This window comes from Rhipicephalus sanguineus, unplaced genomic scaffold (genome assembly GCF_013339695.2).
Source record: "Rhipicephalus sanguineus isolate Rsan-2018 unplaced genomic scaffold, BIME_Rsan_1.4 Seq304, whole genome shotgun sequence".
Lineage (NCBI taxonomy): Eukaryota > Metazoa > Arthropoda > Arachnida > Ixodida > Ixodidae > Rhipicephalus > Rhipicephalus sanguineus.
Genome location: NW_023614978.1, coordinates 56265 through 65114, shown reverse-complemented (window position 1 = coordinate 65114; position 8850 = coordinate 56265).

The window sequence follows — 8850 nt, the reverse complement described above, 5'->3', positions numbered from 1 at the left end:
CCTTCCATAATTTCTTTGTAACCTGCATAAGCCTCTTCTCTGCAATTGCCTTGTTGTCACCCAGTGTTAGGTTTTTCTTTCATGGCAGCCACACTTGACACCTTCCTGCCTTGAACTCCATTGTTTCTCTGACGTACTGCATCACACGGTCATTGCTTGGCTTTGTCATGAGTTTTTCCGTGATTCCCATGCTTTCCAAATCCCAGAACTTCTGCAGTTCATCGACAATCGTGTCAGAATTGGCGCTGACTTTGAGGACCATAACCGTTGATTTCAGTGGAACAAAACGATCTACAGGGCTTTGAACCATCCATCCCAACATCGTTTCTACTGCCATTACTTTCGGCTGTATCTCGCGAATGCGACCAGTGACTACCGTCCAGTAATAATCTGCTCCAATTAATATGGAAGTTTCGAGATTTTCGCCGCCATTGCCCGCCTTCTTACTGTCATCAGCGAAAGAAATTCCTAAAGATCTTGCTGTTTCTTGTACCCGCCAAAGGATGGTAGCACATCACAGGATATCACTTCTATCTCGAGCGCCTCAGTAGTGATGTGTTCGGATGTAGGGTCCTTCTTCACATTCACTTCGACGACTTTCAAATCGAGTTCCACCTTTCCTCCTCCAAACGATCCAACGGTGATTCTTTCAGATCTTTTCACTTTGCACCCTAGTTTTCTCGACAATCTTTTGAGGATGAATGTCCTCTGGCTCCCATTGTCCAGCATAATCCATGTGTATCACCCGCTTTCTTCTCCCTCCGTCCATGGAAAGGCTGTCTGCAGTAGTATGCACTTGCGCTCACCAGACTTGTGCGTGCATGTTGCAAGACTTGCTGACGTCTGCCTGATTAAGTTGGGCGCTTGTACGTACGTGTCCACCACTGCTGCTTGACTGTTGAGCTGACGTTCCAGATGTTCGTAGTCGACACGTGGATGTCGCGTGCCTTCCCGTGCATGTCTTGCAGCGTACGTTGGCGCGGCATATCTTCGCCGTATGGTAAGGTCTAGTGCATATGAAACAACTTCGCTCCCGCTGCAAGGCTTCTTTCTTCTGGTCCATCGTTATGCTTGTTCTGCAGTCTTCCGTGTAATGTCCAGTCAGCTCACAGAAAATGCATTTTTTCATCGAGGTGCTTTGAAGCGCACATCTTCTTGTCCCTCTCGTACTACGTGGTGACTGGTCCTCGGCTTGTTTCCCCTCACGTGTTTCTTCTCTGCTGCGTATATAGATGTTTAAGAACTCGACAATTCCTTTCACACCACGCGTGCTCTCTCTTGAAGTTGAGTCCGACGCCGTCGTTGCTGGACTGTTGTCTGCGCCTTTCTCTATTTCTTTCATCTTCATCTCAATCCTCATGTCCACCGGTAGCACAGATTTCACGACAGGCATTATCACTCTGGCATAACTGTCCATTTCCATGCCTAACGACTGCAATGCTCGTGTATTTACTTGCAATTTTTGGAATAGTTTCTTCAATCCGTCCACATCTCTGGAACTCTTCACTGCTTCTACATTTGCTAGCTCTTTTATGTATGTCTTTCTTAAATTGTCTTGTTGCCCGAACGTTTCTTTCAGAAGGTCAACTGCATGATCGTAGTTCTCATCAGAGAACTTTAAACTTTCTACATATTAGAGAAGCAGCCTCTCCGCTGTGTGACGCCAGGAGGTAATTAAATTTCTGACCGTTCGGCATGTTCGATCTGTTGTGCACCAATGTCTCGAACTGATGCCAAAACCTAGGCCACGCTGTTTTTTCCCATCAAACTTGACCATTTCAAGACATGGCAACTTAACAATGTCCGAGGTGTGGTTAGTACCTTGCACTGTTCTCGCCTGGTCTGTCACTATTCTTGTTAGTTGCGTCGCTCGCTCCAACTCTCGTAATCGCTTCGTCGTTTCTGCGATGATCTTCATCTCATAATGCAAAACTCTTTCAAATTCTGCCTCCACGTATTCCTCTTCGATGAGCGATTCAATCTGTTCGTTAACTTGGTTCAACGCCTGTGACACGCTCTTCATCTGGTTTAGAAGCATCATTAATTGTGCTCGATCGGCGTCTTCTATCTTTTTATCAATTTCGATTGTAAGTGTCGTTACATTTGCTCAAAGCGTCTTCTGCTTCTTCAATAGGACTTCTCTATTCATGCTTAAAATCGTGTTGAAAGGGCCCTTGCCTGTGTAGCTGCGTTGCCAACGGTCATCTGTCGTGGTCCTTCCCGTGACGGTTCGATGTTGAGCCAGACGCCGCTGGTCCGTTCTTCAACCCGTTGTTGCGAAGTGGGCTGAAGTCTTCGCGTCTGTCTTTAAGTATCCTGGTCACGGAACTAAAGGACCAGAGAGACCGCAGAACCGATACGTCTTCGGTTTATTGCTGTCAGAACGAGCAAAAAAAAAATATGTGTATAGAGCGTCTCCCTGGCCACCTCTTCTTCCTCGTCGCCAGCTCCATCTTCAATCTGTTTTCTACAACAGATACTGATACCCCATCTGCCAAACGGACACAAGATACCCATATGATATGTGGGATGGCATCTAAGATGCATGTGTTTTCCTTGCTGCCCAGCCCTGTCCCAGTGGAGCCTGCTGGCCGATATACCGAAGACACTCATTCGGCCTCTATTACGTGCACATACCTTTGGCTTACGAAACGCAACCTTCTTGCTGTGTTTTCCTGCATTGATGACACCCTCGTCACGAGCCGCACTTCACAAGACCACGAGCATCATCTCCAAGAACTCTTTCAACGCGTTCAACACTTTGGCCTGGTTGTCAACCCTCACAAATGCGTCTTCGGCTCTTCCGAGCTTGAGTTCCTGGGTCACCACATCTCGGCGGTGGGAATTCGACCGACCCATGCCCTCTCACATCGAGGCCGTGAAGGACCTCACAGCACCCACCAACCTGCGGAAGCTGCGCGAGTTCCTGAGCCTGGGGAATTTTCCCTGTCACATTATTTCGCACTTTGCTGAGATTGTGCACCCACTCACCGAACTTCTTCGCAGAACCAAGAGCTCCTCATTCATGATTTCTTGGTCTGCTGAAGCTCCAGCTGCTTTCACAGCCAGTAAATAAGCTGTCGCCAATGTGGTGCTCTTCCTCCACCCGAGGTCTGACGTGCCCACTCGCATTATGGTAGATCCTTCCAGCGTGGCCATCGGCGCTGTTCTCCAGTAGAGAATCGACTTCCAGTGGCACCTACTGGGTTGTTTTTCTCAGAATATGCAACCTGCGGAGACTCGTTACAGCTTTTTGGCCGTGAGCTGCTCATCATATACTCCCCCATCCAGCACTTCTTGAAGGGCCTGTCATTTTATGTTCCAACAAACCTCAAACCTTTGGTGTATGCCTACCTCAACGTTACTAGAACAAACTCAGTTTAAAAGCTCCGCCGGAGAGGCGATCCGCGTGGCGGTCGTGAGAACTAGTGGCGCTGCAGTCACGTCTAGCTTAGAGTTACTGTATATGCTACCTTTAGGTAGCAGAGTTGCGCATCTGTTTTCCAACGCCGCTAGCAACCATGCATTGCGGAGAAGCTGACGCTCGGGCAAATTTTTGTATTTCTCGACGCCGCCGCTGCAGCTCACTCAATTAACACTAGTCATCGACAGCCAGTGTTTATCGCCGGCCTTCGACACGCCAGACATGTTTATCGGCGACGCGGTAGGCATGTCGCCTGCAAAAATGGAGTGCGACTTCACCGCATAACTGTGGTTGCTAGCCGGACCTATGCGCTACTCTGCTACCTAAAGGTAGCATATACAGTGACTCTAGTCTAGCTTAGAGTTACTGTATATGCTACCTTTAGGTAGTTACTGTATATGCTACCTTTAGGTAGCAGAGTTGCGCCAAGGTACGCCATCTTGGGCTCCGAAGTCTTGCGGGAAAGCCACTCACCATCCGCGTAGGAGCCGCGCTCGCGCGACAGATTAACAGTGTTGATTTAAACAGATCTTCATGGGGCTTTTATTGCACTCGTCACATTCTAAAAGAGTGAACGCAAGCAAATATACAAAAAAGTAGTAATATTGCGTCGTGCTGGTATACAGGTGAGAATTCTCAGTCTTTTCTGTTCACATTTTTTTAACGCATTCACCCTCCTCTAGGTGGCGCCACCGTCCCAGCTTGGGCACGTAAGCGCTATTCCGTTAAACTAAAACACGCTGTCCACAACGAACGTTTGCGGCATGGTAACGATATTCCTTTAACCCCCGCTATCACGCTAACGCTGATCTAATACCTGTCTAATAACAACAGCGCCGATGTCAACCGCCCTTGAGCCGCCGCAATCTACGGAGTGTCGGCGTCGCCTGCGAAGTGTTGGCAGTGTTGGCTTCTCCGCAGCGCAAAGGAGCCACCTATGACCACGTGACGGCGCTCGGCGAATAGCGTTGCTGGAATCGTCGAAGGCAGAGCGAGCGGCGTCCGGAAAAGAGTGGCGCAACTCTGCTACCTAAAGGTAGCATATACAGTAACTCTAAGAGTATCAAAGCGTGCGCGCAGCCTGCGTGCGAGGTTAAAAAATTCTGGTCTGTGTTGCCCGGAAGTGTGCGTTGCTTACCACTCAAAAAATTTCTGGAAGCCCGCTCATGAATGTTGATTTGCTGTTAGTGTATTTTTTTCTCTATTATCACTCCTGCAATAGCCTCACTGAGGCTGCATTATGTAAAAATAAATAAATAAATAAAACCAACACTTCATGAGATGATGTCACTAAAATTCTGCATTCATACCTCGACATTTAGTACTTTTTTTTGTTTAGGACGACGCCAAATGCACTATGTGATGTGCTTGAAGGGAAGATTACTTTTAAGGGCTCGTTTTTTCTTTGTAAGACACAATATTAATGAGAACTAACAGACAGCAATGCCAAGGAAAATATAGGGGGTGTTATTTGTCGTAAAAGTGGACGAAAAGATAACTTGCCGCCGGCAGGGACCGAACTTGCGACCTTCGCATAACGCGTCCGATGCTCTACTACTGAGCTACGGCGGCGCTCATCTCCCCGTCCACTTTATAGGGTATATATGTGGACTGAAACTTAGGAGTGTCAGTCAGCGCAAGTCGCAGCCATGGCGGCGAGTGTGGAACACTCTTTTTTCTGACTTTTTGGCGTCACGTAGCACGTGATCTATTTACGAGCAGGCAGCTGACCAATAATCCTTCGCATACTACCTGAAGGCATCATGTCTGCCAGAACGAGACCCTCGCTATGAATGAAGGAAAGATTACTTTTAAGGGCTCGTTTTTTCTTTGTTAGACACAATATTAATGAGAACTAATAGACAGCAATGCCAAGGAAAGTATAGGGGGTGTTATTTGTAGTAATTAGAATATTGCAGAAGGGTTTCTTGAAGGGCCAGTTGGTACATCATACTGAGGGGAACAGCGCAAAAAACGGGACGGAGAAAGATTGAACACACGACACAGGCGCTTGGACCGTAGCAGAGGAGAAACATCTGGCGTCTTTCGTTAAGCAGCTGGCGTCTTTGCGTTTTGCTTTAGAAACATCTGGCGTCTTTTCGTTTTGCTTTTAGAAAACATCTGGCGTCTTTCGTTGGTTTATTTCATCAATCAACGGCGTTTTGAACAAAATGTTTATTGTTTAATCACGCACAGGAGAAATCTCACCAGATACTACCTTGGAAGTAAACAATTGCTGCTAATGGGAATGAGAGACAGAAGAAGTCGGCTTTTAGCTAACACTTACACTTCTACTTCTACTAACGTTTCCTACTGGAACATGCTAATGGCTGCTAATGGGGAATGAGAGACAGAAGAATTCGGCTTTTAGTTAACGCGCACGCTGCGAATTTTTTATTGTTCAACAACGCACAGGAGAAATCTCCCACCGGCACCACCTTGGAGGTCAAGATCTGGTACTAGCGTTAAGACTGGTTACGCACTACGACGGGGACGAACGGGTGCCGCTTTAAGGAGCTTCGCCCCTAAAACCAAGACGGAAAGATGTAGTAAGCAGCACCGGCAAAAGTTTGTTGAATGTTGCGATTCTGTTGTGTACAAGATTCCTCTTTCCTGCGGGCGTTACTATGTTGATCAAACTGTCCGGTGCGCTAATGACCGCTTGCGCGAGCACGCGAACAAGGTCTCTAAACAAGCAAAAGACAGTCAACTGTCCATTCATTGCAATGAATGCAGCTGCCAGCCATCTTTTAAAGATTCGACTTTCCTATCAAAGTACTATGACGAACGTGCGCGTCTCGTTTCCGAAGCGTATCACATTTGTAAAGGCGGCGAGGCATGTGTTAGCCTCCTCTCGATTTCACTGCTTCCGAAGGGATAACATTTCTCTCGAGTTAAAAAATTTTCTTGCCTTTGCGCAGGCTGACCGGGTTTTTCTGCTTTTTTTGTTATGCTTTCTTTAGTCTTGGTCGAGTATAAATATGCGGACTGGTGGAATAAAGCACATTTGGTTGATAGCGCCGTGTTTGTGCCCCTTCTTTGTCCCGTCTCGTAGCGCTGTTTTCTACTTGAAGTCATGCACCAACCAGCCCAAATTCGTACCCTACTGCATCTAAGGCTTTCGCCTTAAAAATTGTACCTGACCTATCGAGTTCAGTTACCAAAAATTATGGATTTCGCGTTCTACAAGATATCTCACTCAGCTAATTTTCGTGTACGTGACGCCACTCTTTCCGTGAATTTAACGAAAAATATGCCGCCGGCCAGAACGCTCAAGAAACACATCCACTTGGGCGTGTGTTTGGCCATTCGGCGTGGGACCGAATGGCCTTGAACCGGCGAGCATCGTCCCAAGCAACATTTTATCCTTGGCAAAATGTCGGCCTGATGTCGCTGGCCAACTGCACTGTCGTTGGCCCTGTTGTGTAGGGCAGGAGCGCGGCGTAACCCGCGGCGGGCCGACGGAGAGGCCGAACGACGGGAGGGCGCGCGGAGTGACGACGCAGAGACCAAGCTTCGGCGAGACTGACGGGAGACTGCTCTCCCGCGTTTATTGCAGGCGATTTTAAGGAGCGAGAAGAAAGGCTATTGGTCCGCGAGGCACGGGTCACATGACCGGCATGGCCACGCCGGATTGGTGGTAGCACAGAGGCATGGCAGAGACCCAGCTCCCCCCAGTAGCATGAATAGAAAGCACAACAGCACTGGTGTCTCAGCATGGCACCAGGGGTCGCACGACACAACATCGTCCCGCCCTGGGAAGAATTGCATCCTTATACAATTGTAACTGTGGTACATCAGGAACCACTAAAAAAATTCACATTCAAGTTCCGATAAAGATGGCACCTGCAATACGCAGAAGTTCAGTCCTAGATGTACATATTACAACCTATGTTACACACACAAAAAAAAGTCACTTCACCATACCAACACAAGTGCCAGCTTGCACTATTCACGAAAAGTTCACACAAACGCACAGACCTCTGCGGCTATACTGCGGGCCTCTTAAGGCAGTATAGCCCCAGAAGACGCGGACTACTTTAGTCTGTGATGTAGTCCTTCAAGTGGGCTGGGGGCTTGCGCGTCCGCTGTGGGCGACGTGACCCAGGCCCTGCAGGAGGACTTTGAGAGTTGCGGCTGTCGGGAGCCGACTTTGAAGACCCGTCCCCATCTCTCCCAGAAGAACTTGGCGGATTGTGGCTGCCATGAGCCAACTCTGAAGACCCATTCCCATCACTCCCAGGCAAAAAACTTCGTGGGCTGCGGCTGTCTTGAGCCGACTTTGAAGACCCATTCCCATCTCTTCCCTCCCCCATGTTGGAATTTGGTGCATTTACTGTAGGTGAGGAGGAACACCCAGGACTTTCCTCCTGAAGACCCAATGGTTGATCCTGGGTCGCAGGCATCGGAGTGTGCACTTCAGCTGGTGCGCCGTCGCACTGGACAGCCGGGGCACTAGGAATGGATTGCCGAGGCAACAGCTCTGTATTGGAAGTAGAGGGAAGATTACCCAAGTCATCGTAACAAGACAGGAGATCTGCATCAGTGATGGGCTCAGAATGAGGCATTAACGGAAGGGATGCTGTAGCTACATGTGGAACGAGCGTTAACTTTGAAGCATTCCACTTCCTGCCATCGCTGAGGAGGAATGTGGACGGATTGACTTGTTGTAGGACTGTAAGGGGTTTGCTGAACCTGAATGGACCTTTCGTATGTAGCTTAACCTTTACCTTGTCGCCTACTTTAATCAGAGTTTGTTTGGCGCCCTTGCGCACATCTACATAGGACTTAGTATTCTGCTGCTTTTGCTGAACCTTTTCACGAAGTGCTGCAGGAGAGGTTTGTGGCAAACCCGGAAGCTTATGTTTACTGATGTCTAAGGTTGATCGCGGTTGGCGACCGTGAAGCAGAACAGCTGGTGAACAACCAGTAGTAGAATGAGGAGTGATCCTGTAAGACCCTAAGAACTCTGTAGTGCTCTGAATGACATCTTTCTGTTGCAGTTTAGCTACCTGAATGTGTTCCTTGAGAACACGGTTAAATAATAATAATAATAATAATAGGTCCTTTATTTTTCATCAAGCATAAGATGAGGGAGGCAGGGAGAAAAAGCTGACGAGCAGCTTGATCTCTCGATTAGCCCGTTTGCCTGCGGGTAATAGGTGGATGAGAAGTGATGGACAATGCCTCTTTCCTTTAAGAAATCGTGTAATTCTCTGGACGTAAACTGGGGTCCATTATCTGTAACTAAGGTTTCAGGGAGACCTTCACGGCTGAAAGCAGCATTGAGGAGCTTAATGACGTCTTGCGTCGTGATTGAATTGGTAAAAAGGACTTCAGGCCACATAGAATAATAGTCCATTAAGGTGATAGCATATGTAGGGTTAGGAGCTGTACGCAGAGGACCTATGATGTCCATACCTAAC